Raw genomic sequence first — 18918 nt, forward strand, 5'->3', positions numbered from 1 at the left:
CGTGGTGTTTGGCTCCCCTTGCTGAAGGTCTGGGGCGTGTGCACCCGGGCCCATTGTACACAGCGGTCAAAGCAATTTATTTATGTTAATAAAAAATGCCAACATGAACGTACAACATGTAGATGCAGGATAAACAAACACTGCACATGCCCATGTTACACAAAAACCCGAGCATGGGCAGATTATAAATTCCCATCTGTCATACAGCTGCCAAGGCATTCTCTATGGAGCAAAGTACACCTCTTCAGATATTAGAATTTAAAGACAAAGTGCACTACATTAAGCTGTGCAAAGCACTTGTTTCCACTATCTATTACTACCTAATCTTTAGCTAAATCAGAAGTCCAAAGGGTAAGTGATTTCACAGAATAAAGTCAGTGTTTTCGTATGTTTGACCACTCTTTATTTTTTGTTTTTATCTTCATTTTCTTTTTATTTGTATTGGTATTTCCCTGCTCAGTTTAACAATTTGTTTTAGACTTTTGAGTTATTGTTAATGTGCACAAACTTAATCTGTCTAACGGCATTTTTGCTCTGGGGACTTCTTATGGGTCAGTTATTACAGGTTTCCCATTCACAGTCTCCTAGAGTATGGACTCGGTGTTAGCTCCCCTAGTTCTCACTGTACCTAGGCACTTACTATGGCAAGCTATGGGGTACCCCTGGCTCTCAAAGAGCACCAGTTTAATGATAGTCCTATTGGCAGTGTGGAACTACTATTTTTACAACTGGGGCACCCCCCAGTCTTGTGATGTGGTTCTGATTGATGACTATATTGCCCATACAACTGTGATATACCGTTTGAGCTCTGTACACTGTAACGTATCTATGCTTGTTTACACTCTGCAATTGTTCTGCTGTAAGACAAAATTCCATAAATAAAAATATTTAAATAAAGTCAGTGTTTTACCCACTGGCCAATGATTGGATTTGGCCCAGCATGTGGGTGGAAGGAACACTCTCTGGATACATCAGGATAGTGGTCCTTTGTCAAAAAAAGACACACAGATATTTATAACCTATGCCTGTAAGAGGATTTGCAGACTGGAACCAATGATTTACATAGAGCAGGAGCTGAAAGACAGACAGGAGAACCTAATATACCAACATGTTATGACATGGTTTTGTGACAATAGCCTGTGCATAACAATGCCCAACATCATTTATGATTTTAAGGATATATTCAAAAGTAACAAGACAACCCCAAGACTTATTTTTCATCTGTTTTCAAGAAGCAGAACTTGCCATGCCATCATTCCACTGTACTAGGCCAGTAGGCTTCAGCTCGTCTGTAACAGGGTGCATTCCCTAGGTCAGGGCTTTCCAATTGGCGGCCTGCGGGCCGCCCCCCCCCTTCTGTCGCCCCCCACATGCTGTCTGTTTACCATATGCAAACTTTAAAAGGTATCAGTACAGAGATTAACTGGCCCCTGCATTGTTTAAACCTCAAATTTACACTGTTATCCCATGTATTGTTCACACCTGTGATCCCCCTGTATTGTTCACCCTTGTGACACCTCTATTGTTCATATCCTAAAACCCTGTATTGTTCACACCAGAGACCCAGACTGAAACTGAACACATTGTTCACCTGTTCACACCTTATTCAAAATGCTAATGGGGCACCAGCACTGCATCACTGTATGTAGTACATATTAGAGTGATAGCTTTCCCTGTCTCCTGCTCTGTTCTGTTCTGCCTTCCCTCCCTGTGTGTGCCATTCTCTGCTTGCCCAGTGCTGCCTGTGTGTGCCATTTTGCATGCCCAGTACTGCTTGTGTGTGCCGTTCTCTGCTTGCCCAGTGCTGCTTGTGTGTGCCATTCTCTGCTTGCCCAGTGCTGCTTGTGTGTGCCATTCTCTGCTTGCCCTACGCTACTTGTGGGATGTTAGCCTGTTAGGGGTTTGTTAGCATTTGGAAATTGTTGTTAAGGGCCCCTAAGGTGTTTAATCATGTGTTGGGGGGTTGCTATATTATCCACAGGGGAGGATGAAGCATATGGATTTAATATGTTTTTAACATAACTTCAATTTTTCACATATGAGTGATAAGGGATTTCCCTGCAGTGAGCACCAACCATTTGGTTTTTGGGTGTGCTACCACCGTTAATGTGGATATGATCTTAAAAGTTGTGGTAATATGGGTGTGGTTTACAGTGGGTGTGGTTTAAAGGGGGAGTGGCCAACACTGACTTCCATTATCAGCCCTCCACCACATAGACCAGTAAAATTTTGGACCTCGGTACCACAGAAGTTGGTCAGCACTGCCCTAGGCAAATATCTTGAATTAGAAATATGAAGAGCACCCCAATACAGAAGTCCAGAAGTACTGAGAACAAGTTTGTTTCCATCCACTAATAAAAGGTTGCAGTGGCACAGGCTTGAGGCTGAAATTTACACTGCGTTAAATCAATTATTTTGCAACATTTTTCATGAGAATCTTAGGCATATATAGCCGTGTAGTGACCCTTCGTATGTTTGCAAAACAATCTACTTAAGCAGCTGTCTTTCTATAGAGAGGTAAGGGAAAACATTACATAGAAGCATTGTGCACCACAATTATATTTATATAATTTTTAATTATTTGCCTTCTTCTTCTGACTCTTTCCAACTTTCAAATGGGGGTGACTGACCCCATCTAAAAACCAAAGGCTCTCTAAGACTACAAATGTATAGTTATTGCTACTTTTTATTGCTTATCTTTCTATTCAGGCCTCTCCTATTCATATTTCAATCTCTTATTCAAATCAATGCATGGTTGACAGGGTAATGTGGACCCCAGCAACCAGATTGCTGAAATTGCAAACTGGAGAGCTGCTAAATAAAAAGCTAAATAACTCAAAAACCACAAATAATAAAAAATTAAAACCAACTGCAAATTGTCTCAGATATTTATATTCCTCTCTACATCATACTAAAAGTTAATTCAAAGGTGAACAAACCCTTTAAGTCTACAAAGAAATTATGTAAACATTAAATAAACCCAACAAGCTGGTTCTGCTTCTAATATGTTAGTTTGGAATGGATCATGTACAATGTACTGTTTTATTATTACAGAGAAAAATGAAATCATTTTAAAAAATTTAGATTATTTGGATAAAACAGAGTCTATAGGTGGCCATAGACATAACAATTATGATCTTTCTTGGAAAAGATCTTTCCAAGAAAGATCGTTTGTTTTAATACACACGTGTAAAGCTGAATCGTCAGATATAGAGGTAGAAACAATAGAATTCTACCTGTATCTAACAATTAAGCACTAACAGTGGCCGATGTTTGGGTGCCCGATAAAAATTTTCCGTCCAGCCCGATCGACAAGCCAACTGATATCCAAGTCTTCTGCCGATATCGGTCTGCTCATTTACCACCATACATGCACCGAATATTATCTGTGCGTCTATGGCCACCTTAAGGGAAATGGCCTTTCCGTAATTTGGAGCTTTCTGGATAAGGGTTTCAAAATAATGGATCCCATACCTGTAACAAGGAAAAGTAAGCATTATAGTTGATTTAAGACCCAATGCCCATATCACCCAGTCAATATAACTGGTTTCCTACACACGCAGAACTGTAGCTATACTCATGTCAACATATTGCAGGTGGCCAACATGCTGCGGCTGTCCTGTTCAGCTGCATTTCAAGTGCTTGAAGCCCCTCGTCGAAAAATTTTGAAGGGGTACGGCGCACATAGAAACAGTCCCTCTCTCCTCCCCCCTCTGTCGCTTGAGCGTGCACTCCGCCAGACGCTCCAGATCCCTTCAAAATTTTCTTTAAAACAGCGTCGGAGGGAGGTTTTTGGTGCTGCAGGTCTGCTTCCTCTAGTGTTACGCGCCTGGTCCTGTTGTAATGGAGATGTGTGGGTCACTTCAAAGAAATTGGAACTAGAAAAGCTTTCAATATATAATGAGAAAGTGAAAGAAGGAGCATGACATCCTCTCTGGCATGAAAATCAAATGAAAAGTCAATCTTTAGAAGGAAACTCGCTTTGACATCCTCTATACAAGCAGTAATCCAATATACACCATATATGTGAGACAGTTTATAACAAAATGCTGTTGTCATATGATAAAGACATCATCAATAGGGGCATTTGGAGAGACATGTTGCAAATAAATCTGATAAAGGACAAATGTGTATCAATTGGGACAGCCAAATGGAACTCATGCTGATTCTGTCAAACCAAGAAGAGCCACTATGTACCTTGAGTTGTCTGTCTTGCCCCCCTACCTCCATCATTCTCAGGATTTCTTCAAACAAGCTTCCTTATAACACATTACAGAATAAAGGGACAGTGGAGGAACAGAGATTAAAGGGATACTGTCACGGGGGGGGGGGGGGATTCAAAACGCTAGTGGTGCTGCTCCAGAAGAATTCTGCACGGAAACCATTTCTCAAAAGAGCAAACAGATTTTTTTTTATATTTAATTTTGAAACCTGAAATGGGGCTAGACATATTGTCAGTTTCCCAGCTACCCCCAGTCATGTGACTTGTGCTCTGATAAACTTCAGTCACTCTTTACTGCTGTTCTGCAAGTTGGAGTGATATCACTCCACTCCCTTTCCCTCCAGCAGCCTAACAACAGAACAATGGGAAGGTAATCAGATAGCAGCTTCCTAACACAAGATAACAGCTCCCTGGTAGATCTAAGAACAACACTCAATAGTAAAATCCAGGTCCCACTGAGACACATCAGTTACATTGAGTAAATAACAGAATGCTAAAGAAACAAAACCCGAAGCTTATCAGACTAATTGCAACAAACTGAAATATTGGTCCACATACCAATAGCTTATAAAGCACAGGTCTGAAAATATTCTGCTCCTTAATTAGTGCCAATTCCCTGCCATGCTTAGCATGGATCATAGGAGAATTAGATTGTGGATTAATTAAACAAACATATGCAAACTGGGATTAAAACCTGCCAGACTGGATGCCTGCATGATATACAGTATACTGAACACTGACCTGCTTCAGTCACAATACACTACTCAAAAGAGCCAGTCTTGTTTCTCAATCTAAATTCTCACACAAAATGGAAAGCATACAGTAGCCTTAAACATAGTATATAAACAAAACCACACATTACAAACTGGACTAGCATTACTCTGAATGGTGTTCAGAGGGGACAGATCTTCTCTAACCTTGCTGGCAGTCATACATATGCAGCAGACCTGGAACTGGGAGGGTGAGCGCATGCGAGAGTTAATGGTGAGATGCAGTTTGAATGGAAAAGTTTCAGGCATTAATTATTAAAGCCAAAAACCCAAAGTGGATAGGAAAAGGGGAAGATACGCAGAATATAAAAAAAGACAATTAAAAGTGGTTCACCCTTAAGTTAAATTATTATGTTATAGAATGGCTAATTCTAAGCAACTTTTCAATTGGTCTTTATTATTTTTTATTTATAGTTTATGAATTATTTTCCTTCTTCTTCTGACATCTTTCAAATGGGGGGGGGTCACTGACCCCATCTAAAAAAACAAATGCTCTGTCAAGCTACAAATGTATTGTTATTTCTACCGTTTATTACTCATTTCAGGCCTCTCCTATTCATATTTCAGTCTCTTATTCAAATCAATGCATGGTTGCTAGGGTAGTTTGGACCCTAGCAACCAGATTGCTGAAATTGCAAACTGGAGAGCTGCTGAATAAAAATCTGAATAACTCAAAAACCACAAATAATAAATAAATGAAACCAATTGTAAATGTCTTAGAAAAGCACTCTCTACATTATACTAAAAGCTAATTTAACGGTGAACTACCCCTTTAATTTAAACCCATTGCTCTATAGATATCTATATCTATAAAATCTATAGATTCCTTTGCAATTAGTATCCCCTTGAACTGTTGCTGCCTGGTCGGAATTGTATTTTTAGGTTTCTGGTTTCACCTACTGCAATATTTGCTCAGTACAGGTATGGGATCGGTTATCTGGAAACCCGTTATAAAAACTCCAAATTACGGAATGAATGTCTCCCATTCTTCCTCGCTATAATAATAAAACAGTGCCTTGTACTTGATCTAAACCAAGTTGTAATTACTCCTTATTGGAAGCAGAGGCAACCTACTGGGTTTATTTAATGTTTACATGGTTTTTAGACCTAAGGTATGAAGATCAAAATAATGAAAAGATATGTTATCCAGAAAACCTCAGGTCCTGAGCATTCTGGATAACAGGTCCCATACCATACAAAAATAAAGCAATGCAATACATACATCTAATGACCGTTCGTTTAAAGGAGAAGGAAAGGCATCGTACACTTGGGGGTGCCAAATGTTGGGCACCCACAGGCGATTGTATTGACTTACCTGAAATCCCAGGCCGGTGCTCCTATCAGCAGAAAACTGCACCGGCCCGGGGTTATACCAGTGAGCACCAAAGAGCGATCCTCATCTGTCTTCTTCTTTCTTTAAATTTCCCATGGGAAACGCATGCGCAGTAGAACAAAATAGCAGACTTTTTAAGTTTAAGTTCGGCTTTTAGTTCTACTGTGCATGCGCAGCCACGCGAAGAAGGAGGAAGACGGAAGAAGATCTCTCCGTGGTATAACCCCGGGCCAGGGCAGTTTTCTGCTGAAAGGAGCAATGGACCGGGGTTTCAGGTAAGTCAATACAAACACTTGGGGGTGCCTAACATTTGGCACACCCAAGTGTACGATGCCTTTCCTTCTCCTTCAAAGGAAACCGCTTCAAAATGCAGAATGACTACTTATTATAGGGCTGAGAGATTTATGTGACAATTGCACTAAACCACACTCCATGAAATTGCATACCACAAGTCTACAGCTGTGTCTCCAGGCATGCTTACTATCTAGATCTGACTGATGGCACATTCCACTACTGATTTAAGTTAAGAAGGGGAGACATTCTTTCTGCACATAGGACCATGGGGCCACTTTTTAGGCAACTTTTGCAAATACAAGGAATACTGGAACGGATGATACATTTTATAAAGGTATCTGTGCGCTCATGTTTCAGGACTGACTTTGCTGGAGGCAGAAATACTCTAGAAATGACATTTACTTCCTGGTATATCTTGCATTAATTCACAAAGCAATAGGTTAATAACAATCTGTGTACAAATTATGATTACTGGTGATGCAGCCTTTGTATCCCATTAACCCAATACAGTAGCATGCCACAGACAAAAGAATAAAAAGACATTTTCCTTTGTGACAAGTCTATACTTGCAAGAAGCAAGCCACATATCATCACCGTTAAAATATTTTAAATCCTATTTTTTTCCCCTGAACTAATGTTATGAGTAGTACTGTACTATTATTTTGAACCCTGTACATACTAAATGCCAATAAAAATATAACTTAGAATGTAAAAGTAAACACCAATCAGCTCCTGAGAGGTGAACATTTCATAGCAGCAGGTAGAATGGAGCTACAGCAACTTCTAATATGATTAGTATTTTAAGTAGGGCAGACGTTATCCCTTATACAGTAATACATGAGTGGTAGAGTTCCTTGTACAGGTATGGGACGTTTTACCTAGAATGCTTGGGACATGGGGTTTTCCAGATAATGGATCTTTCCATAATTTGGATCTTCATACCCCAAGTCTACTAGAAAATCATGTAGACATTAAATAAATCCAAAAGGCCGGTTTTTCTTCTAATACGGATTAATGATATCTTAGTTGGGATAAAGTACAATGTACCATTTTTTTATCATGAAATCATTTTTAAAAAATTGCATTATTTGGATAAAACTGAGTCTATGGGAGACAACCTTTCCGTAATTTGGAGCTTTCTGGATAACGGGTTTCCAGATAATGGATCCTGTACCTGTATAACTCCGTATTTAGTCTTGTGCCTTTATATGTTCACAGAACTGCTCAGTGACTTCTCATATCCTTATAATTTACAGTAGGGGGTACATTACATAGTTAGTTAATTGGGTTGAAAAAGACAAAGTCCATCAAGTTCAACCCCTCCAAATGAAAACCCAGCATTCATACACACACCCCTCCCTACTTTTACATAAATTATATATACCCAATACAACTATAGAGCTTAGTATCACAATAGCCTTTGATATTATGTCTGTCCAAAAAAATCATCCAAGCCATTCTTAAAGGCATTAACTGAATCAGCCATCACAACATCACCCGGCAGTGCATTCCACAACCTCACTGTCCTGAACGTGAAGAACCCCCTTGTAAAGTGTAATCATGTCCCCTGGCAATCGCCTTTTTTCCAGAGAAAACAACCCCAACCTTGACACCCTCATAATTTAAGTCTTCCATCCCTCTAACCCAGGGGTCAGCAACCTTTACTATCAAAAGAGCCATTTTGCCCCCTCTTCCACTAAAGAAAAATAGTCTGGAGCTGCAAAACATAACACAGATTATAAACTTTTAAAAGTTTTAAACTTTTTTAAATGTTACAACATCAGAATACACCAAACAAAAGTGCAGTATGCATGTGTAGGCCTACTCGGTCTTGCCTGTCACTCCTGGGACGTCTATACAGTCCTCACACCTGCTGGCAGCTTCCTGAGTGTGCGACTGCAGTAAGCTAACCGTTAACTTACCCCGGTCACACACTCAACAGCCGCCAGCAGGTGCGAGGGCAGTAAAAACCACAAGACCGAGCCGCAGCAAGCAGGATAAAGAGCCGCATGAGGCTCCCGAGCCTCAGGTTGCCTACCCCTGCTCTAACCAATTTAGTTTCATGTCTCTGCACTCTCTCCAGCTCATTTATATCCCTTTTAAGGACTGGATACTTCTAATATCCTTATAATTTACAGTAAGGGTACAGTATCCCTTATAACACGAGTGATAGAGTTCCTTGTTTGACTCCATTTTCAGCCATGTGCCTTTATATGGTCACAGAACTCTTCAGTGATTTCTAATATCCTAATAATTTACAGTAGGGGGGTACATTATCCCTTATAATACATGAGTATTACTCAGAGTTCCCTGTTTAACTCAGCCAGCAGCCTTGTGCCTTTATATGGTCACATAACTCCTCATAACTACTATATCCGTATAATTTACAGTAGGGGGTACATTATCCCTTATAATACATGAGTGAACTCAGAGTTCCCTGTGAACCTCCTCCTGCACCCAACAAATTACAAAATGATTTTAATGGAGCAGGCTTGTTTCGTTTGCAAACACACAGTGCGTTGTTGACACTAGTACACACACAAGGCACAAGGTTAAAAGCAGCAGACACATCAGGTGTCATGGTATGAACAAAATTAATTAATATGAAAGCATCAAACAAGACAGGGCACGCATTATAGAAAGATGACCTGAACATACAGCATAGAAACCACAACAACAATACAAAATATTGCTAACCCCAAAACATAGGCAACATTTAGGAGGAAACCAGAAAACAGCCTCCTAAAACTTCATCTGCCACGTTCTGCTCAGTTTCGCTGACACTGGCAATGAGATAATATGTTCCAAAATTGAACATAAATGTACCAGGGCCTGAGTTTTATTTCTTCAGGGAAAGGATAGCACAATACAGAAAGAAAATAATGGATTCACAATTAAATATCCCTTTCTCTTCTGTACGGCCAGGGAGGTCATTTTATACCAGAGAGAAACTGATCACTGAATTTCAGAATTTAACTTTTTTGGCCAGGGCATTCTTCTACCTTTTGTATCAGTTATTGTTGCTTTGTATATAATATATATATCCTTTGATTATACAATGCTGCAGAATATGTTGGTGCTTTATAAATAAATACATGTTAATAATGATAACTCCTCTGTGACTTTAAATATTCTTTTTTTTCTTCAAAGAAGGGGTGTACACTCCCTCCAATAACATCTCACTACTCCTGGCATTCCAACACCTATGGAGCAACATGTTAAAGAAGTGACAAAGTATCAACACAATACGCAAAAACATAACACAAGAAACTTTCCGATATTACAAAGACATGGTAGACATGAATGCAATACTCCGAAGTAAACCCTTTACCCCCCCCCCAAAAAAAAAACCCATAACCCTTAAATTAGCAGAACTGCCTTTTTGGCAGACACTAGCAAGAAACTACATTGTAACATAAAGTGTAATAAGTTCCAACTGAAAATAAAAACATATCTACTACAATGTAATTGCAGGTAAAGTTGTTGTACCGTGTGGGCCAGTAAAAATGTTACAGGGCAACCCTTTTGAAATAAAAAATAACAAAGGGGTATAAAGGTGATACCTATATTGGCTAACTAATATAATCATAGCAAGCTTGTAGTCAGCTTTAAAAAGGAACTAAAATGTTCTGAAAGCTTGCTATGATTATCTTAGTTAGCAAATAAAGGTATCACCTTTATACAACTTTGTCATTTTTTATTTCAAAAGGGTTGCCCTGTAAAATTACTACAATGTAACAACACAGCAATAAAATATATGCAATAAAACTACTGACTGACAATAAAGGACTCCCTTTAGAACTCTTAAGGTAAGGCCACACGAGGAGATTCGGGGAGATTTTGTCGCCTGGCGACTAAACGCCTCGTCTTTTGCGCGACTATCTCCCTGAACTGTCTCTGCGTTTTTCCCCATAGGCTACAGCGCAAAGTCGCCTGCGCTAATGCACACGCGGCGATGCGTTTTCAATAGTCGCCCAAGGTTGCCTCACTGACTGACTCACTGAGGCAACTTTGAGGCAAAAGACGAGGCGTTTAGTCGCCAGGCAACAAAATCTCCCCGAATCTCCTTGTGTGGCCTTACCCTGAAGTTGGGTGATATTGGTTGGATCCAATAGTATGATTGGATAACAATGCCGGGAATGCAGGCTGCCAATAGCTGATGCATGAGGTGCTTGTCCCAATGAAATTTTTAAACCTATCAGATTAATATCTGGCCAATTATCGGGCAGCTATCAGTCGGGAAGGCTAGTAGGAGGACCCCTTAGTCTGAAAAGGCTGACTCAGCTGCTTAAATCTGTCTTTGTATAACCAGTTGTACTTACTGTGTAAGTTTTCATATATTTTGTTTAAATGGGTTGTTCACCTTCAAACACCTTTTTCAGTTCAGTTGGTTTCAGACCAGAAATAAAGACTTTTTCCAATTAGTTGAAATTTTCTATTTGTGATCGTTTTTCTAATATTGAAGTGCACATTTTCATTTTTTACCTTGTAATGCAGCTCTCGGAGGGGGGGGGGGTCGACGACTCTTTGACTGTTCTAAATTGATACATTTTGTTGATACATTTGTTATCTGTGTTCCTGCTGAGCAGAATCCATGAGTTTCATAAAAGGCAGCTGTTAGAATTGATACAATAGTTGCTAATATTCCACAGATACTGTTGAGGAATGTATCAACTAATTGTATCGACTAAATGTAGCAAATTGTAACAGTTCAGAATGCTCCTGGCTCACTGAGCTGTCAGACAAACACTAGGGACAGGAACATATGGTAAAAAAATAAAAGATGGAACGCTATTGAAAACAGTTTTTGTTTATGGTGAACAATCTGAAAACAACTCAACTGGAAAAAGTATTTGGAAGGTGAACAACCCCCTTTAAGTGATACACTGTCAGAAAGAGTGATACTGTCTTTCTAAATGCAATAAAAAGAAAGTTTTCATGAACACAAATAAAGACACCAAACAGACATATATATTGCCCTTTTTAACATAATTTGTTGTGCCCAAATATAACCCTTTATAAGTAGACAGGGCACTGTGTAATGCAAGGAAACACAGCAGTAATATAGTCAGGCCACTAATGTTGTGAGGTCAGTGTTAACAGGACAACTCTTCAATACCAACACTTACAGCATTGGTTCAAAACCTGTAGGGGGACATAGCTGAGGCTGGGGAGGAAGAGGGATGCCCAAAAGGTAGCTAGGGAACTACCAGTAGACCTTTAGCTGGTGATCAGTAGATCTCAACACAATGTCAATAAACAGCTTGTCTAGATCACCCTCCTGTTTCATGCTTTTCATTCAGATATTTATGTTAAGGTTACATAAGAAATAGTTGTTTGTTAAATATAGCAATATAAATTCTCTTATAAATAAATAAATATAATTATTAAGTAATATTTTCCATGGAACAGAATGCTAAAAATGCTTTTATGGATGTAGATCATTATGGGACAACATCACTAAAAGTATACCTCACTTTAGTAAAGTATGGGCACTTTTGGGCTAGACTAAAGTTGGCCATACACAGGCCGATAAAAGCTGCCGACAGACCGAGACGGCAGCTTATTGGCCCGTGTATGGGGCCCTCAGACGGGCTTTCCCGATCAATATCTGGCCGAAAATCAGGAAAATGTCGATCGGACGGGACTAAAAATCCCATCAGGTCATGGACCGCATCTGTTTGTTGATGCGGTCCCGAGATCCGACCGCCCGTGGATCAGCCTGATAGGTGGTGGGCATATTGGGGAGAGATCTGCTTGTTTGGCGACATCGGCAAACAAGCGGATCTCTCCATGTATAGCCACCTTAAAGGTCAACTAAAGTCTAAAATAAAATAATGTTAGAAATGCTGTATTTTGTATACTAAATATAAACATGAACTTACTGCACAAGAAGCCCAATTAAACAAATGATTTATGCTTTTAAAGTTGGTGCAGGGAGCTGTCATCTTGTAACTTTGTTAAACATTTTTGCAATACCAAGACTACGCACATGCTCAGTGTGGTCTGGGCTTGAGTTGGGAGGTTAAGCTTAGGGATCGTCATAAATGAACAAAACAGCACAAGTCAAATAATATCTGCCAGAAGCCTGTATAGGAAGTCTGATTATTAATCAGAATATACAAACTGCACTGGGTCCGTGGATACAAATCTACACAGTTGTTACAGGGAAACAAACAAAGCTGCTCGAGTTCTGGGACGTAAGGTGGGGGGGGGCTCCCCCCTGTTCTTTGAAAGTATGATTGTTTCCCTGCACAGCAGTTAGGGACCGTCTGAAGTTTCCTAACTGCAGCTATCAGAGCAAGTAAAACGAAGGGTGAATTTCACTACATACAGTCAGGTTTTTTTTTATAAAAACGGTACACATTTTTTAATTAAAGTACATTGGAGATAGGTTTCTTTTTCATTAAAGAAAGTAAAAATGGAATTTTATTTTTTTATATCTTATCTCCTGTAAGTGCCCATACACGGGCCGATAAAAGCTGCCGACAGACCGAGTCGGCAGCTTATTGGTCAGTGTATGGGGCCCTCCGATGACAAAAGTTGGCCAGACTAAAAATCAGATCACAGACCGCATCTGTGCGTTGACGCGGTCCGGAGACCCATACCCATGGCTATGATCCGATCGTTGGGCCCACGATCGGATCAGCACAATAACGCCAACCTCAAGGTGGGCATATCGGGGAGAGAGCGGCATCGCCAAACATGCGGATCTCTCCGTGTATGGCCACCTTTACAGACAGCTAGAAGAGGTCAGTTTTAGGGAAGATTTGGGTTGAATGCTTATATGACGCCCTTGATATTTCTGGAACGATGGCTGATACAGGTGCCTGTAACATTATTATGCGTTAAAGGGGCAAACATAACATAACACACACATGTTGTGGGTTAGTATACACTTGGCAATAGCACACCACACAAGGCATAATAAAATAGGTGCTAAAAAAAAAAAAGAATCTAAATTGGCAGGGGCAAAAAGTACCCACAAGCCCCAACAAAGTAGCACACTATAATGTGCCAAAGTGATTAAGTGTTACAGGCTCAGTAGTAGAGAGAATAATACAGCACAAAAGTGTAAGACAGGGAGCAGAACACGAATCTAACATACAACGTGACACCCTCCTGACTGTGTCAATAAAGCCCAGTACAAGTTCTACAGCCTGGCAGACTCAAGGCTACAATCTACATAACAAGCAAGTTGAAAACGTCACTCAGGAGTCAGCGCACTTACAACACATCCTCAGGGGAGGCGAAACGTGACCTCAAACAGCCACTAGCTCTACTTACCAAGCCAGGGATCGGCCTGACACAGCACAGCCGGGGACAGAACCAAACTGTCACCCCCCTCCAAAACCACTCTCGCCCCCCGTAAAAATGGCAACTGCTGCCGGTGAAGGGAGGAAACAGCAAGTAAGGTAAAAACTGCGCATGCGCGACAGACTAAGGCAGCGCAGTTAATCACGGGACAATAAAGCGTGTTCGCGGAAGATTGAGTGCGCATGCGTATCGTCTAATCTCGAAGACGAGTGTGCGCATGCCCCGTTTGGTAGACCAGGGTTAGGCTGTAGCAATAGTTTCTTTGCCATTAGAACTTGTTGAAGAGACGCGAACCGTATTGGCGAGACGTTTTGCTTCGTATATGTAATCAGTAAATACTAAAGCTATGTAATAAGGATGTAGGTTGTGAACTGCCTCGTATTAAACGTTCGGTTCTTGTGGAGTAAAAGGTACTCTGACATTATGTGAATCTGAGCATAGAGGGCGCTGTTTCATTAGGAATTTAGTAGCCTAGAAACATAGCCTACAGGGTTACTTTCCTATATACAGGTATGGGATCCGTTATCCAGAAGCTCGTTATCCAGGAAGCTCAGAATTACAGGAAGGTTGTCTCCCATTTTATCCTAATAATCCAATTTTTAAAAAAAATTATTTCCTTTTTCTCTGTAATAATGAAACTACTTAATCCCAACTAAGATATAATTAATCCTTATTGGGAGCAAAGCTAGTCTATTGGGTTTACTTAACGTTGAACAGATTTTCTAGTAGACTTAAAGTGGACCTGTCACCTACACATAAAAAGCTGCATAATGAAAGTCCTTTGCAAATTTAATATGAAACCCCAAAATTATTTTTCATTAAAACATCCATACCTGTTATAAAGGTGTTTAAATATCTTAACTGTCAATCAAATATTACCTGCCCCGCCTCTATGCCCGTGGCATAGAGGAGGGGCAGTCAATTACTTTCACTTTCCATTCAGCACTTCCTACATGTCACTGCTCTCCCCACATTCCCCCTTCCCTCCTCAGGCTCTATAATTGTGTAGGGCACTGCACATGGACATCAGGTTCCCCATTCTGGTGCATACACAAAATTTTGGGGTGATACACAATTTCCCTTAATAAACGTGTTCACAAAATGGCTGCTGCCTGCTTGCTGTTATCTTATAATTCCAAGACAGAAGGAAACAAAATTTAAATAATAAATACAATGTAAGTAAAGTTTATTTTGCACATCTAACATGATAGAAAAGAATTTGAAATTATTTCTTAGGGTGACAGGTCCCCTTTAAGGTGTGAAGATCCAAATTATGGAAAGATCCGTTATCCGGAAAACCCCACATCCCATTGTGCATTCAGGATAACAGGTCCCATACCTGTACAAAGATATAGAATTAATTAATAGGACACCAATATATACAGACATGCAGTCTAAATTCCACTATGATTAAAGGAATTACTTTTTTTAAGCATATATATCATTATTTACAATTTTCGAAGCATAAAATACAAACGAGTAATGATTGGTACAATGGATAGTGAATCAATATTCATGGGGGTTGGTACCAGGGTGGCCATCATAAATCATGGGGCTAGTGTACTAAGTTATTTGTCCCTCCCTCTCTCATGAGGACAAGTGTGTAGTACCCACATTTTTGGCCACAGTCCCTTGTATACAATAATTAAAAGATCAGCTAGCAGGTAGGAAGAAGGTTATGCTAGGACGAAAGGTTAAACTTGATGGATGTGTGTTTTTCATCCACAGCTACTATGATACAAATTAACCCATTTTAGAAAAGTAGGAATCCTTGCAGTTTGTCCTAAGTTTAAATCCTAAACACCTTCCTGCTGCGTCACGTTGTTCTACGTTGTCATTGTTTGGGCAAATTACTGTGATTTCTGTACAAGTTGCAGAAGTTTTTACATAAGTTTCTACACAGGTCACGTCATTTTAATGCAAGTTATGGAAGTTCAAGTTTTTGCGCAAGATATTTTAACGTCTTTTGTGAGTTAGGCGTCAACTAATGATGTTTGGATCAGGAAAAACTCAACCTGCACTGACCCTAACCTGCAAAATGTTGCCATTGTAGGACCCATACCCCATATGCACAGATGTGTGGAAAGACAACAAAGGCCCAGGCCTATGGAATCGTAGTTATAAGGGCGGCATGCTGCCCAGCCACATCTTGGTTTTTTTTTTCCATAGCACTAGGGAATGGGTGAGCAGGAATTTGACAGATCTTTAAACTTCCTGCATGCCTATTCTCCAGTGCTCTGGAACCAAGAAGGAAAGATTGTGCATGCACAAGCAAGGGGAGCAGGGCCGCCATCAGGGGGGCCCAGGTGTACCGGACCTAAAGGGGTCCCCGGCTGTGCTGCAGTTTTTGAAATAGCCGGGCCCCCCTTGGCAGCGCCGAAAATTGACGCCTCTTCGAAAGTCCTGAAGCTGCGAAAATACTCGAAGTCGCGGAAAGAGCCGAACTTGAAGTCCCGAAGCCGCAGAAAGACCCAAAGTCACGAAAAGGAGCCAGTCGCGAAAAGACCTGAAGTCGCGAAAAGAGCCAAACTTGAAGTCCTGAAGCCACAAGTTCAATTCTACTGAAGAACAATGTGTGCCTTTTTATTTTTTTAAAGCCCTAGCCAACAATTTATTATTTTAATACTCTACATGCCCCTGCCACCGATGTAAGACACCAACATTTTTTTGACTTATGGGGGGCCGTGACCACCAATGGTTTTTTTAAAAAAACTTTTATGGGGGGCCCTTGCACCACACTTTTATAGGGGGGCCCTGACCATCAATGGCTTTTTATAACTTGTACATGGGGGAGTTTAGCGTTTTAATCTCTAATGTCTGTGTGGTCTTTTAACTGTGGTGTGGGTGGGATTCGGGTAGTGCTTGGGGGCCCTGAACATTTTGTTGTACGGGCCCCGTGATTTCTAATGTTGGCCCTGAAGGGGAGCATCTAGCTAGAGCAGTGCATGTGCATTTTATGTACAATTAATGTATGTTTGTGCCACCCCGCTGGTAGCACTGATAATTAGGGACATAAGTGTTATGAGCAAAGACATGTTGGCAGGGATGTTAAAAGACTATCAGTATTGGATGCTGGAGCCATAAAAACACATTCTCTGAAATGATTAATTTTCTGGTAGACAAGTTTGTAATTTGGGGATACGTCACAAGGACATTACCTGCCTAAATGCATAATGCTAACCTCAGTGCCCAACCTCGCCAATGCTCTTGTGAAGCAATTATAACAGCAAAGAGAGGAGCAACTTAATGTTAATCAACTTGATTTAGCAATCAGATTTGGGAAAGGCAGGTATCCCAATACCTTTGGCAATGTAGTGTATGATACCTCCCAAATATGCTGCTTTTCACAGTGCGGTTCCAATTTTTGCCACCTAGCTATCCCACCATCACAGATCCCAGGGGCGATCCTGACCCCTCCGCCGCCTGAGGCACCTTGCTGTTGCAGCCACCCATCCCCCGCAAACTCACCTTTTTGCGCTGGAGGGGGTCCGGGGGGGGGTCCACGAGGGAGGAGGAGAGGGCAAGGACGCTAGCGCAGAGAGCATAATTGCGCTCTCTGCTCTAGAAGAGCCGGATTTCCGGTTTTCAAACCCTAGCAACCAAGCATTGATTTGAGTAAGAGACTGGAATATGAATAGGAGAGGGCCTGAATAGAAAGATCAGTAATAAAAAGCAGCAATAACAAAAAATATGTAGCCTTACAGAGTGTTTGTTTTTAAGATGGGGGTCAGTGACCCCCCCATTGAAAGCTGAAAAAGAAAATGGCAAAAAATTCACAATAAAAAATAAAGGTAATTTAAAAAGTTGCTTAGAATTGCCCATTCTATAACATACTAAAACTTAACTTATAGGTGAACAACCCCTTTAAATTCTGCTTTTGCCCTGCAGAAACCATTGGCATTAAAATGCCACCTTTTTAGTAGTATACTGGTTGGGGCGGTGACCCAGGGCCGCCATCAGGGGAGCACAAGGGGTACAGCCGTACCAGGCCCAGGGCTAAAGGGGGGCCCAGCTGTGCTCCAAAGTTCCTGCAGCGCCAAAGACCCAAAGCCTCTCCGAAAAGACCAAAGCCGTTTCTGAAAAGAACCGAAGCCCGTCCAAAAGACCCGAAGCCATTCTGAAAAGATCCAAAGCAGTCCGAAAAGACCCAAAGCCACTCCTAAAAGACCCAAAGCCTCGCCGAAAAGACCCGAAGCCACGAAAAGTTCCAAAGTCACAAAATACCTGAAGTTCCCGAAGCTACGAAAAAAGCCGAAGAAGCTAAAAAAGAACTTAAGGTAAGTTCCACTGAACACCAATCTTTTTTTTTTATTGAACCCCTGGCCACCAATTTGGTGGGCGTGGACCAGGGGGCCCATAAAATTTTGCTGTACGGGGCCCAGAGATTTCTGATCCCTGCTGTGACCACAAGAGTTGTGCTACCGAGGGGACCTAGGATGTGTAAAAAGGGGTAGATTAGAGGTGGGCGGATTGACTAGTTATTATACATTTACCAGCAAGTACATTGCTGTATATTTATAACACCAACCATATCTGGTACTTTACTGGCTAGACAAATGAAAAACTGGACAGGTGCTGCCACATGTCACTGTTCACATTATTAAATGGAAAGTGCACTGACTGACACAAAAAGGTGGAAGTCCACCTGTCACCATTTCAGATGCAGCATCCCCCAGTGCTGTTTCCGGGGGCGTAACTACAGAGGAAGCAAACCCAGCGGCTGCAGGGGGGCCCAGGAGGTAAGGGGGCCCCATGAGGCTTAAATAAAGAGCAATTTCAATATGTAATGGTAAAACAGGACAACCTCTTGATATGTTGGGGACCTTAAATATATTTGCTGTGGGTCCAGTAACATCTAGTTATGCCACTGGCTGTTTCCATTGAATGACATTACAAGCACTGCTCCCGTCTGCCTCTTGGTTTCAATGGGAACCAAAACAGGTCAGGTACCATCAGTGGCTTAACTACCGGGGGAGCAGGGG

The 18918-nt window shown here is 41.0% G+C and overlaps 1 protein-coding gene across 1 annotated transcript in view; it reads right to left on the reverse strand.

Annotated features, from left to right (window-relative positions):
* LOC108702762 (E3 ubiquitin-protein ligase Itchy) overlaps nucleotides 1–14064 on the reverse strand; it is a 43222-nt gene extending 29158 nt beyond the window's left edge. Inside the window, exon 1 of the mRNA XM_018238420.2 lies at nucleotides 13907–14064. The gene's annotated coding sequence lies outside the window, so the exon portion shown is untranslated. The remainder of the gene's footprint in view (nucleotides 1–13906) is intronic.
* Nucleotides 14065–18918: the final 4854 nt, after the last annotated feature.

The sequence above is a fragment of the Xenopus laevis genome, chromosome 9_10S (assembly GCF_017654675.1).
Source record: "Xenopus laevis strain J_2021 chromosome 9_10S, Xenopus_laevis_v10.1, whole genome shotgun sequence".
In the NCBI taxonomy this organism is placed as follows: Eukaryota; Metazoa; Chordata; class Amphibia; order Anura; family Pipidae; genus Xenopus; species Xenopus laevis.